Source organism: Schistocerca piceifrons, chromosome 3, assembly GCF_021461385.2.
Source record: "Schistocerca piceifrons isolate TAMUIC-IGC-003096 chromosome 3, iqSchPice1.1, whole genome shotgun sequence".
NCBI classification, from domain to species: domain Eukaryota; kingdom Metazoa; phylum Arthropoda; class Insecta; order Orthoptera; family Acrididae; genus Schistocerca; species Schistocerca piceifrons.
Window position 1 is genome coordinate 639255261 of NC_060140.1, and position 19659 is coordinate 639274919.

Consider the following 19659-nt stretch of genomic DNA (forward strand, 5'->3'; position numbering starts at 1 on the left):
GGCCGTACACCACTGGTGATCGTTGAGGGGACACTGAATAGTGCACGGTACATCCAAACCGTCATCGAACCCATCGTTCTACCATTCCTAGACCGGCAAGGGACCTTGCTGTTCCAACAGGACAACGCACGTCCGCATGTATCCCGTGCCACCCAACGTGCTCTAGAAGGTGTAAGTCAACTACCCTGGCCAGCAAGATCTCCGGATCTGTCCCCCATTGAGCATGTTTGGGACTGGATGAAGCGTCGTCTCACGCGGTCTGCACGTCCAGCATGAACGCTGGTCCAACTGAGGCGCCAGGTGGAAATGGCATGGCGAGCCGTTCCACAGGACTACATCCAGCATCTCTACGATCATCTCCATGGGAGAATAGCAGCCTGCATTGCTGCGAAAGGTGGATATACACTGTACTAGTGCCGACATTGTGCATGCTCTGTTGCCTGTGTCTATGTGCCTGTGGTTCTGTCAGTGTGATCATGTGATGTATCTGACCCCAGGAATGTGCCAATAAAGTTTCCCCTTCCTGGGACAATGAATTCACGGTGTTCTTATTTCAATTTCCAGGAGTGTAGATAGGTTGGTTGGTTGTTTAGTTGGGCAATTTCTGTCAAAACGATGTGTAACAAGTCATTTTATAACGAGTCATTTTACGGACTGCGTATAAGTGATTTGGCATGTACGCTTTCTGGCCTTTTACAGAATACAAGACAGCACAGTTTCGTAAATTTATAAAAATTGACGTAACTGTCTTTCATCTGTCATGATGGAAATGACCAAAGTAAATGACAATGTAAACATAATTTTCAGCTTTAATAGGCATGCTATCAGTGTTCGTCTACATTCATTGACGAAGAGCCTACAACACAACTACAGCTGATCTCGCATTATTGTCACTGCTGGCTTTTCGACAATCAGTATATTGTTTTGAAGTAATGCGCTGTTCCGAAAATTATTCCATATTGCATTAGTGAGTAGAAATATGAAAAAATACCCGTACGTCAAAAAGCTGATTTGTTTGTTTCCCAGACTAACAATTAACAGAAGAGGTATTGTTACTGAATTAAGCTGTCTGAAAAACTCAGTAAAATTTTTCCTTCATTTTAAATTTTCATCGATATTTTAACCCAAATATAAGACCTACTGTACCATATTTTCCGAATGCATTAATTGTTTATGGTACATTGAATTTTGAATTTAATTCCTCCTTCCCCTTTTCTCCATGGGCAATAAAATCAACGTCTTTAAGCCACAGTTTATATGGACGCAGTAAGACATGCCATCAGAGATAAAAATCACCGAATTTTACCAAAATACGGCAGAGCTCCGAACTGTAGAGTCTATCCTATGTCAACGGAAACAGCCAACCTTCAGATGCAGGACGCCGATAAGAAGTATCATTACGTTTGCTAGAAATTTTACGAGACATAAATTTTACAGGACATGTGGATGCATATGTTTCTCTTTCTTTCTGTTGACAGATGAATGTCGGAAATATTAAATCATCTAACGTCGACTGAAGGCGCTAAAAGGCCCATTAACGGCAGTTCCTTTGTAGCGCTATTCATAAATAAATAAAAAGAGAAGGACAAGGTGGATAGGTAGGTAGTAAGCTGTTCACGACGAAATCTTTAACGATGTAAAAGAAACATGAATTTGGGGAGGGTAACGGAAGCTGACTGAGGTTCAGGGCACCATCATGCCCTTGGGGTGGGCAACAACACTTAAAATGTGGAAGATCCATCGAAAATCGTCGGCATGAGAATTCAGAAGGCAATGGAGACAGCTGCATTAGAGAAACAATGTTTGTTTATACGACATGTCACCTAAAACTGAAACGACGTCACGATGATCTCTCCATTGGCAAAATATTTCTGGTTAGTTTTCCTCCGGAATCTCTGGGAGGGAACTGCCAAAGATTCAGTGACTAACGAAACGGCAACAATCTACAAGTCAGCCTTTGGAATGCAAGAAGCCTGACTGTGGTAGAGAAATCAGAAAGTCTGAAGACTCAGCCTACGTATAGTGGGGGCCAGTGAAGTGAACTGGAAAGAAGATAAACATTTATAGTCAAGTGAATATAAAGTAAGCTTAACAGCAACAACAAATTGTGTAAGAAGTGTAGGATACGGCATGGATAGTAAAGCAGAGAAGAGAAAGATGTCACAATCAGAAGATCAAGGAAGAGAGAAAGAACGTGAGGATTCTGAAAGTGTAGTTTAATACATCCAGCGAGATGGCAGTTGAATAAATATGGGCGATTAGATGCCGGAGTAGAGGAAGGAATAGTAGACATGGATAGTAGGAAATGAGCATTTGTTAGATGACGATCAGTTTGGCTTTAAGAAAGGTAAGGGCACCAGAGAGGCAGTACTGACTTCGCGCTTGTTAATGGAAGCAAGACTTAAGAAACCTTCATAGGATCCGTTGACCTAGAAAATACAGAGCAAGGCGGCGCAGCAGTTACCCACCGGACTCGCATTCGGGAGGACGACGCGTATGGCCATCCTGGTTTACGTTTTCCGTGATTTTCCTAAATCGCTTGAGGCAAATGCTCGGATGGTTCCTTAGAAAGGGCACGGCCGACTTCCTTCCCAATCCTTCCCAAATCCTATGGGACCGATGACCTTGCAGTTTGGTGCCCTTCTTTAGACCAACCAACCAACCAACCAACCAACCAACCTAGAAAATCTGTTTGACATGTAAGATGGTTCAAGATGTTCTAAAATAGGTGAAAGACACAGGAAAAGACGAATAACATGCAGGTAAAACCTGCCCGGTTAGCCATGCGGTCTAACGCATTGCTTTCCGGGCGGCAAGGCGTGCCGGTCCCCGGTACGAATCCGTCCGGCGGCTAAGTATCGGAGGTCCGGTGTGCAGGCCAGTCTGTGGATGGTTTTTAAGCCGGTTTTCCATATGCCTCGGTGAATGCGGATTGGTTCCCCTTATTCCGCCTCAGTTACACTATGTCGGCGATTGCTGCGCAAACACTTTCTCCACGTACGCATACATCATAATTACTCTACCACGCAAACATTGGGGCTACACTCGTCTGGAGTGAGACGTTCCCGTGGGGGTCCACTGGGGGCTGAACCGCACAATAACCCTGGGTTCAGTGTGGGGCGGCGGTAGGGTGAGTGGTCTGCTGTAGCCTGTTGTGGGTTGTGAACCACTGAGGGCTACGGCGGGGACGAAGCCTCTCCGTCGTTTCTAGGTCCCCGGTTCCATACAGTATGATGCAATATATAGCTAGTAAAAAATGTTCCTATCAGAGCAAAAAAAAAAAAATGTTGAATATGCTCCTCTTTAGATGACGGTTACACAAAGTGGGAAACCAGTTTTCTCAATCCTCATTCCGCTTCCATCACCAAAAATTTTTGCTTCGAACATATTCGCGCTTAACGCAGAACATTCCAAATCCTTTTACCCAATCTCTCTGTGCAGCTAAGACTTTTACTCAGAACCTCCCTCTCACGCCCACTACGTATACATGACTCTCTCCCGCTGTCTCCTTTTTCACCCACTGATTTACAACATATCCCACTGCTGCTGTCTCCTCTTTCAGTTAACTGTCTCATTTTACCGTTTTCCCCTCTCTCACTGTCCCCACCATACCTCGGCAGCTCAAAATTTCTGGGGAGAGGGGGGTTGAACTTATTTTTCCCCTGTCTAAAATGCGCCCACCCCTATACCTACGTGGTAAGGTTCGCTGGTCAGGGAGGGTACAAATCCTCCCACAAGCCCGTGTACATTCCCCACTCATCTGCATCTTTCATTTCAACTGTTTCTTCTCTCTCTTTGGCTCCCACTGCTATTGTCTTCATCCAGCTCTCTTTCTCTTTCACTGCCACTTTTTCTCTCGCACCATCACTGTCTCCTCTCTCCTTTTCTGTCTCACTGGCACTGTCTCCCTTCTCTTTCACCGTCACTGTCTTTCTGCCTTTCAACGCAAAAAAGTGCGAATACATTAGCACGCAAAATGTTTGGTAGGAACGCAAAATAAGGACTGAGGCAACTGATTCGCCAATTTTCTGTCAGAGTCTTTTAAAGAGGAACATATTCCCTTTTTGTGCTCCGACAGAAGGATTATTCCTCTGGTTCCCTTCTTTTGCCTGCATATATAAAAAGAATTCTATAGGTCAGTTAAGTTTGACAGTCTATTTATGTAATTAGACATATTTATATACTTTGAAACATATAAACAACAAACACAGAAGTGTTTGCTTCATATTTTTTTGTGGATACTTGCCTCATTGACAGCAAGTCATCGAAACTTCGCGGCTTGTGATTTCGACCTTAAAAGAGTAAAAAGTTATTAGAAATATTTTACTGAATTGGCAGTCTTTCCTATTTTAATAATTTTTTACAGCCATTTTAAGTTCTTTTCAGGCATGTTAAGATCCTTTTAGACCATTTTGTGGCATTTCAGTACCACTTTGCACATATTCGTATAGGCAAAAAGTGCACACTAAGAGACAACGCATCGTAAAGATTTATTTGTGAAAAATGCTGGCTAGAAACGTAGTTGAATGGCTTCAGAGCCCTTGCAATGACTCTAGACCCTGCAATGTGTTCACTGCATCAGTCAAAACTACATTTACATCTCAGACCGGATATTACGTGCATAAATACGCTAACTTTGAATCTCTGGATCTCGCTAACGGGTAATGACATCGAAAAACTATTCAATGTTCCCCCAGAACGTCATATTGAGAACACATTGTAAAAATCCACACAACTGGTGCTGTTGCTACCCAAAAGTCATCGTCTTTCGGGGTTTTCTCAGAGACTGCCCACGAACAAGTGGTGGTTTCATAAACTGCCACAGGTAAACTCTAGACAACATCCAATGCAAAAGAATCAACACATTTGCTCGACTTGCCTGGCCTAAATGGAGCGTGCAGTGTTTTAAATTTTGACTCAGCACTGTAGGATAGCTACAGTATGCCCGTTCTTCCTATAGCTACAGGAATGGTCGCTAGGCCAAGGACTACGCAAGACACTTGATCCCTTATCTTTGTGATCAATAGAATCCGAGATATTACCCCCAGAAAAATCGAATTTTCTCGTTCGGCTTTTTGGAATATATTGTTACCGTGAACTGTCGTTTATACATAGAAGTGCAACGACCTAAATAAAAGAAACATTCTGATGCTGATGTTAAAATTCAGGGTGACACGGTATCAATTATAACATTTGTTGATGACGTTGTGAAAGTGAGGTAGAATTACACCTGTTGAATGGAACGAACAATCTAATGAAGGCACACTACGAACTGAGAGTAAACCGGAAGTCAAAATAACAGATGATAGACGAAACAAGTAGAACATAAAAAGACGGAATAGCACATTAAAAGAGGAAATTCCTGATCAAAAGAAATCTAATATCAAACACCGGCCTCCATTTCAGGAAGAAATTTCTTAGAATGTTCGTTTTTGGTAGTGATTCATGGATTCTACCAATACAGGGGAAAGAACAGAATCGGAGCGTTTTACATGCGGTGCTCTAAAAGAATGTTGAAAATTAGGTTCTCCACAGAACCCGAAATGAAAGAAACACGTGGAAAACAAGAAAAAAGGACAGGATGATAAGCCAAGTGCTGAAGCATCAGAGAATAGCTTCCACGTAACTATAGGTAGCAGCCGAGGGTAAAAACTATGACAAAGTCTTGGATATCAATAATCGTTTCAGCTGTATTTGGTCCTTTACAACTGTATCATTACCGGTTTCGTGGCGCTAAAACCCACATCATCAGGTGAACTCTGACGAAGATTTGAATATAATATCCGAGGATGGTAGGTGCAAGTACTAGACCAGGGGGTTGACACAGAAGTGGAATTTATAGCGGGCCATATGAAACAAGTCAGGTGGGTAATAAAAAAGTAAGAAGCGATTCTGAGCAAGCACGGAAAATCTAGATTTGTAAAGTCAACATCAACCCCAGTTTTCCCAAATGTGAAGACTGCACGTTAGCCACTACCCCAAGCCGCTCGTTAGAAAGCAAGTAACCATAGCATCCATTTGGCCAAGGCAAGTCATAAATGATCAGACTGTAGACCTATACTCTGTTACAAAAGTGGTCGAGCATTAAGGTACACAGACGTACTCAAATGGGCATGAAGAAAAACTGAAATGAGCGGAATACAGCTTACAAGAAAATGAAATGAAACTCCCAAATAGCGATAACTCTCTGAGCCGAAACATAAGAGCATTAGCAAAAATAAAAATAGTTAATTACATTTTTTGCATTACACAGCCAATGCTTTAGCAATTGGTATGACTTAAAGACATTTAGATAAATGTAAACCTGTGACGAAGCAAGCTGGGATATTTTTGTTTTAATAGCCATCACTAAAGCAGCTGTTACATAACAACTGTTTCCCCATCTTAACCATACTATAAATGAGGTCAGTTTCACAGACTCATTTCACTTTATCACTAAGGCATCATCTGTTGTAACTACATACACATTATGCATATGTAAGATGTTTTTACATTTTGATTCCTAGAGAGTTAAAAACAATGCCGTTACCATAACACACATGTAAACCAAATAAATGCACAACAAGAGAGTACTCAGCAAAAACTAAGTGCACATACATTGCAATTTGTTTGAAATAAGACAGAATTAAAATGATGACCAAAACAACCAATTGTAGTTGTAGAAAAAGTATACTTATTGAAGTTTTGAACTAATTACCATTAACATACGTGAGTATAATCTGTATTTTCATAAAAGAGAAAGGCTGGCCGTCAGCTTTAAAGAATATATCACCAGATCTAATTTTGTGCTTAGTTTTATGTATGTAATTGATTTTCTAATTTATTTTGACAATTCCTAGATAATATCTTTCATTATAGGGCGAAATCAGTAATTGCTTCGTAACTTAACTTCTATTGTTGACATATAAACAAATATAAAATTTGTACTAATTATAAACACTTGGAAGACGAAATACTAGTAATCTTATAGTAGTTATTTGGCTATATTCGAAAACACGTTAGCAAAGTCAGCCCTTAATTAATTCCAGAGTAATTAACAATTTTGTCAAAAGTATTGTTTATGTAACTATATTTGTTAATTTCAAGATGTAAACAAATAATTCGGCCTAACTCTTGCAATAGAAGAAACTGTTAAAAACATGCAATTTTCGATGCATTCAGTTAATTTAATGTGTTAAGTTTTAATTATAATTTCTGTAAATTTAACTTTGAACAATGTGTTGTTTCAGTATCTATTATTGTGAGGATATATAAGGGCTTATTTTTGGTCGCGAGACAGTCAGTCCAAGGCCGAATTTCAGACGAGGAATCTGTGTTGCTTAGAACGACAACAAAGCATCAAATCAACAGTGAAATAAATGTGACACCAACAGGCCGTGTGTTGAAACACTGACAGTGTCTGATCCATATGTACCTTTTTATTCTTCAAGAACTGTGAACTTTGTGGTTAGGCTTTTACTGCCCGTAGATGTTCAACAAGAGGTGGAAGAGGTGGAGGTTTGACTGCTATCTATTAATGAGGCTTATCGAAAGCTAAACAATGGTGCACTGGCCATATTAATGTGTATATTGGGGGGGGGGGGGGTTGTGAAAAGTGACAGAAAAGACAGTGAAACGCAACTGAGCATCTGTCGGGTATTTTATTTACCGTAGTCAATGTCCAAATTATAAACCCCATTTTTCAGCCAGTGTAGCAACGCAGTACGTCGACACCGCGGACAACAAACGAAGAAATAAATAAAGCAGGTGGAACCGCCAGAAACTTTGACAAATTATGGTAGCAGCGAACAGTGCAATTGGAATACGGATGTCAGCTTAAATGAACTTGTAAAAATCTGTAATACCAGGTGTAATAACTCTCAGAATCTACAGATATTTGCTAAAGCTTACATGTGACCAACGTTCCCGAATCGGAGGACGACGGTTCAATCCCGCGTCCGGCCATCCTGATTTAGGTTTTCCGTGATTTCCCTAAATCGCTCCAGGCAAATGCTAGGATCGTTCCTTTCAAAGGGCACGGCCGACTTCCTTCCCCATCCTTCCCTAATCCGATGAGACCGATGACCTCGCTGTTTGGTCTCTTCCCCCAAAACAACCCAACCCGAATCGGACTTGAACCGGAATCCCTGCCTTTAGCAAGCAGTACGCTGTTAACTGAGCACAGAGCAAGAAATTTCTCTCATTTACATAAGTAATTTTGACATAGCACCGATGACACTATGATTTGGATTTATTTGGGACACCCTTTAGTAAACTCTAGCCAACAACGATGTCTTCCAGTGTCAGGTGGATTGATGTATTAAGCTTACAAATATTACATACGATAATCCATACCTAGCAGTCGTATATCTGAAAATTTTGGTAGACCAGTTAGCTTCTGCCACATGAGCATACAGAAAAAGGAGCATGTACGACAGACACAGCTCTGCTTAACGAAGGTTATACCTGGGTCCTGCTGTGTCTTATGGAAATCACTTACGTACCATCAGTTCAAGTGAAAAAATTTAGTGATTATAAACAACTAACAGTGAACGATATTTTGTGTTCAGCGTTGAAGGTTATTAAAATTCAGTGATCAGGTATGGATTTACCACGACTAACCAATGAAACAGCATTATAAAATAATGAAACTTATTGAAAGAAGTAACACGAATGAAATATGTGAAGATATTTATAGCTTATAATTACATAGAACATAGAAATATGAAAAATAATACACTCAAATGTTTTTGAAGTGATTCACCTAAAACTAAGAAATCAGATTATGGAAACATTTGACGCAGTTTTGAATGATGGTCGAAATCATGTGCAGCAAGGGACCTAAAGAGATCACTGAGTGAAATTTCATCAGACAAATACGTTCTAGACCTCTGCTGCAAAATTGTGAGATTCTAAGTTAAGCAATGAACACTAAATTCTCAATCGAACCTCATTTATTACACATGATTTCGAACATCATTCAAACAAGCGTCAAATATTTCTATAACCCTCTTTATTTCTTAATTTTAGACAAATCATTTCAGAAGATAACTCACCGTTCTTTTCTCAAAATTTTTTAAATTTTAGTTTTGCTCTTAAAGCGTGAAATATATATGTATATATCAATGGGTAATCTATTATTATTAAATGTATATAGATCAAGAGAAAGCAGGCGAGTTTCTTTTTATGTTGTGATTTGATAAATCAAAATATTTCACTTGCATGGCTAGTATTAGCTGTTTGTGAATCAGTTTCCCTTTTATCAATAAGTAAGTTTTTCTTAATTATGCTGATAAAATTGAAGAAATTTAATTTTTTTGAACTGGATCTCGAACTGGTGAATTTGGTACCCGATTGTCCGTATTTCCCTCTACGTTTGGTTATGAAAATGCGAACCAAAATCCATTGTATGATTTCTAGGGAGTCTTGTTTTTGCTCTTTTCAAATGTTGGACAAGAAACAAGTTTTGGCGCATTGATTAAACCTCCAAGGAAGAATAACGGAGAAAAGCATCCAACACATGCTTAACTTTGGCAGCGAACTAAAGTACTGATATCTTCCAATCAAGAAACAAACATGTATAGTCCAAAGACCTAATACAACATACACAGCCAATTACAAGAGCTATTTAACGTAGGAAATATATAAAGTACCTAACAGAACTATAGAAGGTCACAGCGACACATAGATGCAAGAACACAAATTTACGTGTAGCGTGGGAAACAAGACTGACTTACAACATTTAATACGAGTATAAAAAACACCGGAAAAACTATCAAGCTCCTAAAATAAATGTGGAATCTGAGAAACGACAGTATCACTTCACTCATAGTCGATAAAAAGAAGATACAAAAATTCACAACGAATCTTTAGGGTTTAGAAAAAAATGGCGGCACACACTAACGTGTGCTGCCAAGAAGTTAAGCATGAACCGCAAATTATGAAAAGAATTTCAGCTTGCGAGGAATCATGTACAAATGAAATGAATCTGCGTTGCTGGAGAAGTTGTGTGTCTTTTGAGGAAACCACTAAATAGTTACAAAATAGCCAATACATCAGTTACGAATGTGTTTCTGCTTCGGAAGAAACTCAACAGAAAATTTTGCACACTTTATTTTACTCAAACTGAATAAAAACGAAGATTAACAGAGTACTTCGAGGGAGTTCAAAGAAGGGCAGCACGTTTTGTATTATCGAGAAATCTGAGAGGGAGTGTCACAGATATGATACAAGGTTTGGGGTGGACATTATTAAAACAAAGGCTTTTCTCGGAACCGCGGGGTTTCTCACGAAATTTCAGACACTAACTTTCTGCTTTGGATGCAGAAATATTTTGTTGATGCCGACCTATATAGGGAGAAACGATTATCATAATAAAATAAAGGGAATCAGACCTCGCACGGAAAGATGTAGGTGTTCGTTTTTGCCACACTCTGTTCGAAAGCGGAATAATAAAGAATTATTATGAAGGTGGCTAGATGGATCCTCTGTCAGGCACTTAAGAGTGATTTGCAGAGTATCCATGCAGATGTAGATGTAGGATTACAGTCATCATAAATGACAGCCACATGCTTGACCGTTGGTTTTCCGCAAAATATTCGCATCCTCAACTGGCATTTTGTTCGAGAATAATTCACTGAACTTCGACAGTATTTCATTTTTACATGTTGATATAGCTGCTCTATATGTAAATTGTCTTGAACCTGTTCATCTTTTCTGCGCAAATAAAATAAAAGATTATTTTGTGCAGCTTTGTGATTTAATGTTTGTATTTTGGAAAAAAATCGGACGGTACTCCTGACTAATGGAATCGAATCACTTTAGTTAGTGGTTTTAGTTCATAAATACGTAATGATTTCCAGTACAAAAATCAAGAAAGTGTGGGAATCCCTCAGAAGTCACGACGCTGAGTCGCGGAATTTACGGAGATCACAAACATCTACATATTTCTTAATTGTCGCTGTTAAAGGTTTGACATAAGCAGCTTGTTAGTTGACGCGAAAGCAAGGACAGCGCACGATCGGCAAAGCAGCCCGAATTACCTAGATTTACAAGACGTTAGAGCAGGGAAGATACAGATACCTTAAGTACCTTTCTGCGACATGACCAGAGCGCTGCCAGGCGGCATAGGAAGAGATATAGGCGAAGATGTCACTAGCAGATGGCGTGCCTGCGACAACAAACCATGATTCTCGTTAGCTGATAGCCACCTACCTCCAACGACGGTGAATCGTGGTAAAAATAGGCCAAAGATGAAACGAATATGTCAAAAGCAAAAATCTTTCAGGGATCAGTTTTTTTTCCTCAGCACTCTTCGATATTTGCTGAAGACACTCCGATCCACTACAGTACACTCCTTGCACAGTTTTCAGGCGGTACTGTGTCTGTCACGAGTGGACGGCACCATGCTGCGAACGTTCGAACACTGAAGACTCAACTGACAGAAAGAGAAAGATAAAACAGCAAAACTAAGGATCAATTCAGTCCTAAAATCCTGTCTTTCTCGATTTTGCCACCAAAATTCCAAAGATTGGAACATGACTTCAACTATAAAGCCATAAAATACAAACAGCGTGGCAATTTTGACTTGAAACGTAATGTCAGATACCACGCCCAAGACAAACCACAGTGGTCTATGGGTACGGTGAAATCGCTGCTACCCTTCCTCCTCAGCTGAGAACTGGACATTAATACGAAAGTGCGTCTCAATAAAGCGAGAGTATTACCTGCGGTCGTGTATAGTTCAAATGGCTCTGAGCACTATGGGACTTAACTGCTCAGGTCATCACTCCCCTAGAACCTAGAACTACTTAAACCTAACTAACCTAAGGACATCACACACATCCATGCCCGAGGCAGGATTCAAACCTGCGACCTTAGTGGTCGCGCGGTTCCAGATTGTAGCGCCTAGAACCACTTGGCCACACTGGCCGGCGGTCGTGTATAGTATCTTATCTCGGAGCTTAACAAGTGGTCTAGTGGTAGCGTCTTTCATTCATAATCAAAACGTCTTCGGTCCCGGGTTAGATCCCCGCCACTGCCTAAATTTTGATAAATAATCAGCATTGGCGGCCGAAGACTTCCAGCATAAGAAGTCAGCCTCATTCTGCCAACGGCCTTGTCAAAGAGGGCGGAGGAGCGGATAGAGGTTCAGGGCACTCTCTTGTCCTAGGAGTGGGAAATTGCCCCTAAAGGCGAAAGAATCAACAATGATCAACGACATGAGGATGCAGAAGGCAATGGAAACAACTGCATTAAAGACACGTAACGTGTATCCACAGGACATGTGGCCTGTAATTGAAGAAGTGTCATGATGATCTCTCCATTGGCAAAAGATTCCGGAATAGTCCCCCTTTCGGATCTCCGGGAGGGGACTGCCAAGGGGGAGGTTACCATGAGAAAAAATTTGAATAATCTACGAGAGGATAACGTTCTACGAGTGGGGGCGTGAAATGTCAGAAGCTTGAACGTGGTAGGGAAACTAGAAAATCTGAAAAGGGAAATGCAAAGGCTCAATCTAGATATAGTAGGGGTCAGTGAAGTGAAGCGGAAGGAAGACAAGGATTTCTGGTCAGATGAGTATCGGGTAATATCAACAGCAGCAGAAAATGGTATAACAGGTGTAGGATTCGTTATGAATAGGAAGGTAGGGCAGAGGGTGTGTTACTGTGAACAGTTCAGTGACCGGGTTGTTCTAATCAGAATCGACAGCAGAACAACACCGACAACGATAGTTCAGGTATATATGCCGACGACGAAAGCTGAAGATGAACAGATAGAGAAAGTGTATGAGGATATTGAAAGGGTAATGCAGTATGTAAAGGGGGACGAAAATCTAATAGTCATGGACGACTGAAATGCAGTTGTAGGGGAAGGAGTAGAAGAAAAGGTTACAGGAGAATATGGGCTTGGGACAAGGAATGAAAGAGGAGAAAGACTAATTGAGTTCTGTAACAAGTTTCAGCTAGTAATAGCGAATACCCTGTTCAAGAATCACACGAGGGGGAGGTATTCTTGGAAAAGGCCGGGAGATACGGGAAGATTTCAATTAGATTACATCATGGTCAGATAGAGATACCGAAATCAGACACTGGATTGTAAGGCGTACCCAGGAGCATAGACTCAGATCACAATATAGTAGTGATGAAGAGTAGGCTGAAGTTCAAGACATTAGTCAGGAAGAATCAATACGCAAAGAAGTGGGATACGGAAGTACTAAGGAATGACGAGATACGTTTGAAGTTCTCTAACGCTATAGATACAGCAATAAGGAATAGCGCAGTAGGCAGTACAGTTGAAGAGGAATGGACATCTCTAAAAAGGGCCGTCACAGAAGTTGGGAAGGAAAACATAGGTACAAAGAAGGTAGCTGCGAAGAAACCATGGGTAACAGAAGAAATACTTCAGTTGATTGATGAAAGGAGGAAGTACAAACATGTTCCGGGAAAATCAGGAATGCAGAAAAACAAGTCGTTGAGGAATGAAATAAATAGGAAGTGCAGGGAAGCTAAGACGAAATGGCTGCAGGAAAAATGTGAAGACATCGAAAAAGATATGATTGTCGGAAGGACAGACTCAGCATACAAGAAAGTCAAAACAACCTTTGGTGACATTAAAAGCAACGGTGGTAACATTAAGAGTGCAACGGGAATTCCACTGTTAAATGCAGAGGAGAGAGCAGATAGGTGGAAAGAATATATTGAAAGCCTCTATGAGGGTGAAGATTTGTCTTAGGTGGTAGAAGAAGAAACAGGAGTCGATTTAGAAGAGATAGGGGATCCAGTATTAGAATCGGAATTTAAAAGAGCTTTGGAGGACTTACGGTCAAATAAGGCAGAAGGGATAGATAACATTCCATCAGAATTTCTAATATCATTGGGGGAAGTGGCAACAAAACGACTATTCACGTTGGTGTGTAGAATATATGAGTCCGGTGATATACCATCTGACTTTCGGAGAAGCATCATCCACACAATTCCGAAGACGGCAAGAGCTGACAAGTGCGAGAATTATCGCACAATCAGCTTAACAGCTCATGCATCGAAGCTGCTTACAAGAATAATATACAGAAGACTGGAAAAGAAAATTGAGAATGCGCTAGGTGACGATCAGTTTGGCTTTAGGAAAAGTAAAGGGACGAGAGAGGCAATTCTGACGTTATGGCTAATAATGGAAGCAAGGCTAAAGAAAAATCAAGACACTTTCATAGGATTTGTCGACCTGGAAAAAGCGTTCGACAATATAAAATGGTGCAAGCTGTTCGAGATTCTGAAAAAAGTAGGGGTAAGCTATAGGGAGAGACGGGTCATATACAATATGTACGACAACCAAGAGGGAATAATAAGAGTGGACGATCAAGAACGAAGTGCTCGTATTAAGAAGGGTGTAAGACCAGGCTGTAGCCTTTCGCCCCTACTCTTCAATCTGTACATCGAGGAAGCAATGATGGAAATAAAAGAAAGGTTCGGGAGTGGAATTAAAATACAAGGTGAAGAAAGGATGTCAATGATACGATTCGCTGATGACATTGCTATCCTGAGTGAAAGTGAAGAAGAATTAAATGATCTGTTGAACGGAATGAACAGTCTAATGAGTACACAGTATGGTTTGAGAGTAAATCGGAGAAAGACGAAGGTAATGAGAAGTAGTAGAAATGAGAACAGCGAGAAACTTAACATCAGGATTGATGGTCACGAAGTCAATGAAGTTAAGGAATTCTGCTACCTAGGTAGTAAAATAACCAATGACGGACGGAGCAAGGAGGACATCAAAAGCAGACTCGCTATGGCAAAAAAGGCATTTCTGGCCAAGAGGAGTCTACTAATAGCAAATACCGGCCTTAATTTGAGGACGAAATTTCTGAGGATGTACGTCTGGAGTACAGCATTGTAGGGTAGTGAAACATGGACTGTGGGAAAACCGGAACAGAAGAGAATCGAAGCATTTGAGATGTGATGCTATAGACGAATGTTGAAAATTAGGTGGACTGATAAGGTAAGGAATGAGGAGGTTCTACGCAGAATCGGAGAGGAAAGGAATATGTGGAAAACACTGATGAGGAGAAGGGACAGGATGATAGGGCGTCTGCTAAGACGTGAGGGAATGACTTCCATGGTACTAGAGGGAACTGTAGAGGGCAAAAACTGTAGAGGAAGACAGAGATTGGAATACGTCAAGCAAACAATTGAGGACGTAGGTTGCAAGTGCTACTCTGAGATGAAGAGGTTAGCACAGGAAAGGAATTCGTGGCGGGCGGCATCAAACTAGTCAGTAGACTGATGACCAAAAAAAAAAAAAAAAAAAGAAAAAGAAAAACCAGTTACGCGTCAGTCAGATCGCAAAAAACAGCAGATACATATGGAGAACTAAATATTAGGAATTTATGAGAGCTAATCATGGGAAAATTACGGCAGATCCATGATAAAATTGACAACATACGAGATATCACAAGTCACTGAAGCAGGCACAACAGTTCCTCGAGCAGGCCACACTTTTACAGTAGCAAGTTCATTAACTGACTGAATTATAATTGTCTCATCTTCTATTTTACACAATAATTCCAACTACAATACCGGGAGAGGTAGAAGTCCTCACGTGGCCCATGGAAGACCCGTCCAACCGAATGAACAAATAATGGAATCCTACCAACTACCCAGTAAAGCAAAAGCGCAAAAGAGTGGAGGGACTTCAAGGCCATGCGAAGAAAACAAAGTAAACAAATGTCAACGGCGACAGCTGGGTGAACTGTAGCTCAGAAGTAAAGACTGAACATCACACTAGCGTAGGAGGTATGCGTATCGGAAGCTGCACCACTGACTCCAATGGGACAATTTACTGTACAAAACTCTTACTGCTCACAGTACCTGTTCGGCGAGAAGTGAGTGGCCGATATGAATAACCGCTTACAACAACAGCCAGCGAGCGGGTTAGCGCTTCGGCCACTGCAGACCAGCGAGCGAGCGCGCGCACACACACACACACACACACACACACACACACACACACACGCGCGCGCATTTATCTCCACGTGACCTCTCCTGTTCCGCTACAACTGGGTACAAGCGATAAGACCCTGGACTCCGCTCAAGGCAAACATATCACGAGGAGTGTTATTTGCCATAAATACGTGCACGGTTCAGCCACATTATCAGTTCGGACTAAGTAATTTCGTTTCTTATTTTCAAGCCGACTCCTTGTCAGTGTTACATTTCAGAAATACTACATCCAAAAATTAAGTAAAAATAAATAAAACTCCATGGTTTTCTAGGATATTGGTCTGCTGTCTGTTCGCTACTTCAATCTCCGGCGTAAACGTCACTGGAAGGTAGATACTTAGAGAAATTTTAGCAGTACGCTGCTATGTAAAATTTTACCTGGAATATATGCGTGTACCATATGGAACTCGAAACCGAAAAAAGATTTGCGCTTGGGTCCTTCTAGCGTTATCCTCAGTTGCAGATTCCTCATTCGTCCCATCAAAACTTGTGCCAAGCCTGACTTATCTCCACTTTTTCTAAAATTAAATTCCTTGAAATAGAAAAAGGGAAACATGTGCCTTTTGCATGCAACTACCTTCATCAGCTCGCGTACTACATTAAGGCATCTATTTAAGACATTTTGCCTTTAGTACCTTCGAGCGCAATACTTTAACCATAAAGCCAGTCCCAGTACGCGATATCCTCTCCTGATACTCAGTTTCGAACCCTGAAATGGATCGCACCATGCATAACTACCTCTACTGCCAGCTACAGCAAACAATACTAAATCTTAGCTCCAACACAACCTAACCTTCCGTTTCTTCTTCCTTCTGTCTACCTATCTTCAACTAATATTTGTTGCCTCTGCCGGTTTTTCAAGGACAAATCACAGGAAACTTTTTCATTTCCATGATCAACATAGTCGTTTCCATACAAAGCTAGCACAGCATAAAAAGACCAACATCGACATCTAATGCATTACAAAACAACTAGTAAATTCATCTGTCAGTTCTAAATTTATACTGTCAAATCCACGCAGTGTTTAAAACCACAATAACAACTTTATTTGTTTTGCATCGCACAAAGTTTGTAAAGTGGGTTTCATTTTCGATTCAAGAGAGGTTTTTGTGCTCTGAAAGCCCACCTCCTTGCCTCCTTGGACTGAGCTCAAGTAAAAAAATAAAAAAATAAAAAATAAAAAGATGCTGCACGCCCCTACAACTTACAGAAACGGGGACATAAGGGTTAGGAATGGGTTCTAGAAGTTTCTTATAGTGTTAAATGTTACTTACAAACATCTGAGGTATACAGTCATTTGCTGGTTATGGCTTTCTACAACAACTGAAATACTGGTATGGCTGTCCGTGTTGGGAAATTCAAGAGAAGGATCACCTAGCGTCCCGAAGGCCCACAATACGAACTATTAAAATTCAATTAATTGCAATAATTATGTTCTCGAGATGGTGCGTTCGCAGTGCCTATTAATCCAGTGCGAGGGCTGAAATACTATACCATTTCAGCTCAACATGTACAGCTGTTATGACGTCAAGTGACTCATGTTCAGTGCACGGTTCCTACATCGGAGACAGTGCGATGTTTTCCGTCATCGAATTTACTTCTTCAGTTATTCCCCATGGAACACGGTGTTTATGTTCGCTTATTACCATTAAAGAAATGTATGATCGCTCTACTTTTCATTTAATTGTCTCAATCTTTCCTGTGATTCCCTACAGGTAATTATGCTATGAGAGTACATAATTAGGCCATCTACACCCACATCTACATGATTATTCTGTAATTCAGAATTAACTACTAGTCAAAGGGTTCATCGAACCACCTTCAAGCTACATCTCTTCCTTTCACTATCAAAACAGCGCGGGAAAAGCGAACATCTAAATCTTTCCGTGCGAGTTCTGATCTCTCTTATTGTACTACGATGATTATTTCTTCTTATGTAGGTGGATGGCAACAAAATAATTTTACCCTCTAAGGAGAAAGTTGGCGATTGAAATTTCATGAGAAGATCCTGCCACAACGAAAAATGCTTTTGTTTTAATGATGGCCACGCGAAATCGCGTGGCACTCTCTCCCGTATTTCGTGATAATAGAAAACGATCTGCCTTTCTTTGACCTCTTTCGATGTCATCTGCCAAACCTACCTGATGCGGATTCCACACTACGCAGCAGTATCCAAGAGGAGAGCGGACAAGCGTAGTGTAAGCAGCCTCTTTAGTGGACCCGTTGCTTTTTCCGTTCTGCCAATAAATCACAATCTGAGGTTTGCTTTCGCCACAACATCAACTATGTGATTAGTCCAATTTCAGTTATTCGTAATCACAGTTCCTAGGTAGTTAGCTCTATTGACAGATTTTATATTTGTGTAATTTATATTGTAACCGAAATTTGACAGATTCCTTTTAGTACTCATGTGGACGACTTAACGATTTCATTATTTACAGTCAATTGCCACCAACCGATGATCTTCATTAGAGACCATTTTGTTTTGCTTTTCCTGGATGTTTATCCTTGAATATTAGCCTCCTGCGACTGATATATTAATCCACCTCCGACGTGGCGCAGTATCAGACCTTTCCTGACTCGTACGCCCTTTATGAAGAATTTATCTAGGTTCTTAACTCACTGAATATTATTAAAAATAAAATTTATTTTCTGTACGTACAGTAGAGTAAAGCGACAGCTTATTTTCTCGAATCAGAAAAAGCTGATGCCAATAAAATGCTGATTGCGACGTGAAATCTATGTAGAGAATAGCTTTTTAAGGCTTTTTCATGTAGACGTTTTGCGTGTATTTCATCTATTGGAAAAGATTATCTTCAATACCTATTTTCCGAACATTTCATGGCGTTTTGTGAGGCTCTAACTGGGCGATTGCTTTCAGCGCTCCTGCATGTCTCATCCATGGGACTGCGAAATGCATTTGCACCCTTCGGAAACCTGTGGCTCGTGCCTCCCCGTCAGCCGTCCCCTTCTCACACCGTTCTTAAGGAGCAGTGATAACCGTTTGAAACAGGAATATCAAAACGTGTTTTGACCTTTTGGGAATAATAGATTATTGTAAAAAAATAAAAAAAGGAGTTTACTCAGGTGGAGCCACTACCACTAGGTATGAAAAAGTTTGTGCTGTCCTTTCCTAGGAAATTTTTCATCGAATTACTCTAACTTTTTTCCTATGGCTACTACTTACATTACGAGCTAATACTGACTTGTAGCTCGTCTCAGCCGCTTTTGTCTCGAACTGGTTGCTGACAAAGTGGTAGATGAATAAAAAATTGCGTATTTTAGTGTTTTTATCTGCAGAAGCGAAACTATGATCAACATCTAAATCTGTACGTGTGTGTGACGGGAAATAGTCTGGCCTATACATTGTGTAAGTTCTCCCCTCTTCACATTCAATTTGTGAACATTACGCGGAAGGAAAGACTGTCGGTCCCCCTTCGCATTCGTTATAATTCCTATAATGTCGGCGTCGCCGTTGTTAGGCGACGTGTATGGTCGAGGCTGCAATATTTTCTCCACTGCTGGTGGAAAGTGACTTCCCTTAATTCTGTGAGTAAAGCTTTCCACGCTGAGTAGCATCTACGTTGTAGCTTCTTCTTCCACTGCAGGTCATTGAACATATCAACTATGCTCTGCCGCTGACTCTACAAACTTATGATGAGTCGCACATTAGTCTTTGAAGCTA

The 19659-nt window shown here is 40.7% G+C and overlaps 1 protein-coding gene across 2 annotated transcripts in view; it reads right to left on the reverse strand.

Annotated features, from left to right (window-relative positions):
• LOC124789511 overlaps window positions 1–15962 on the reverse strand; it is an 88288-nt gene extending 72326 nt beyond the window's left edge. Inside the window, exon 1 of one of the 2 annotated variants that reach the window (XM_047256896.1) lies at window positions 15843–15962. The gene's annotated coding sequence lies outside the window, so the exon portion shown is untranslated. The remainder of the gene's footprint in view (window positions 1–15842) is intronic. The other variant, XM_047256897.1, reaches the window with a different exon arrangement.
• Window positions 15963–19659: the final 3697 nt, after the last annotated feature.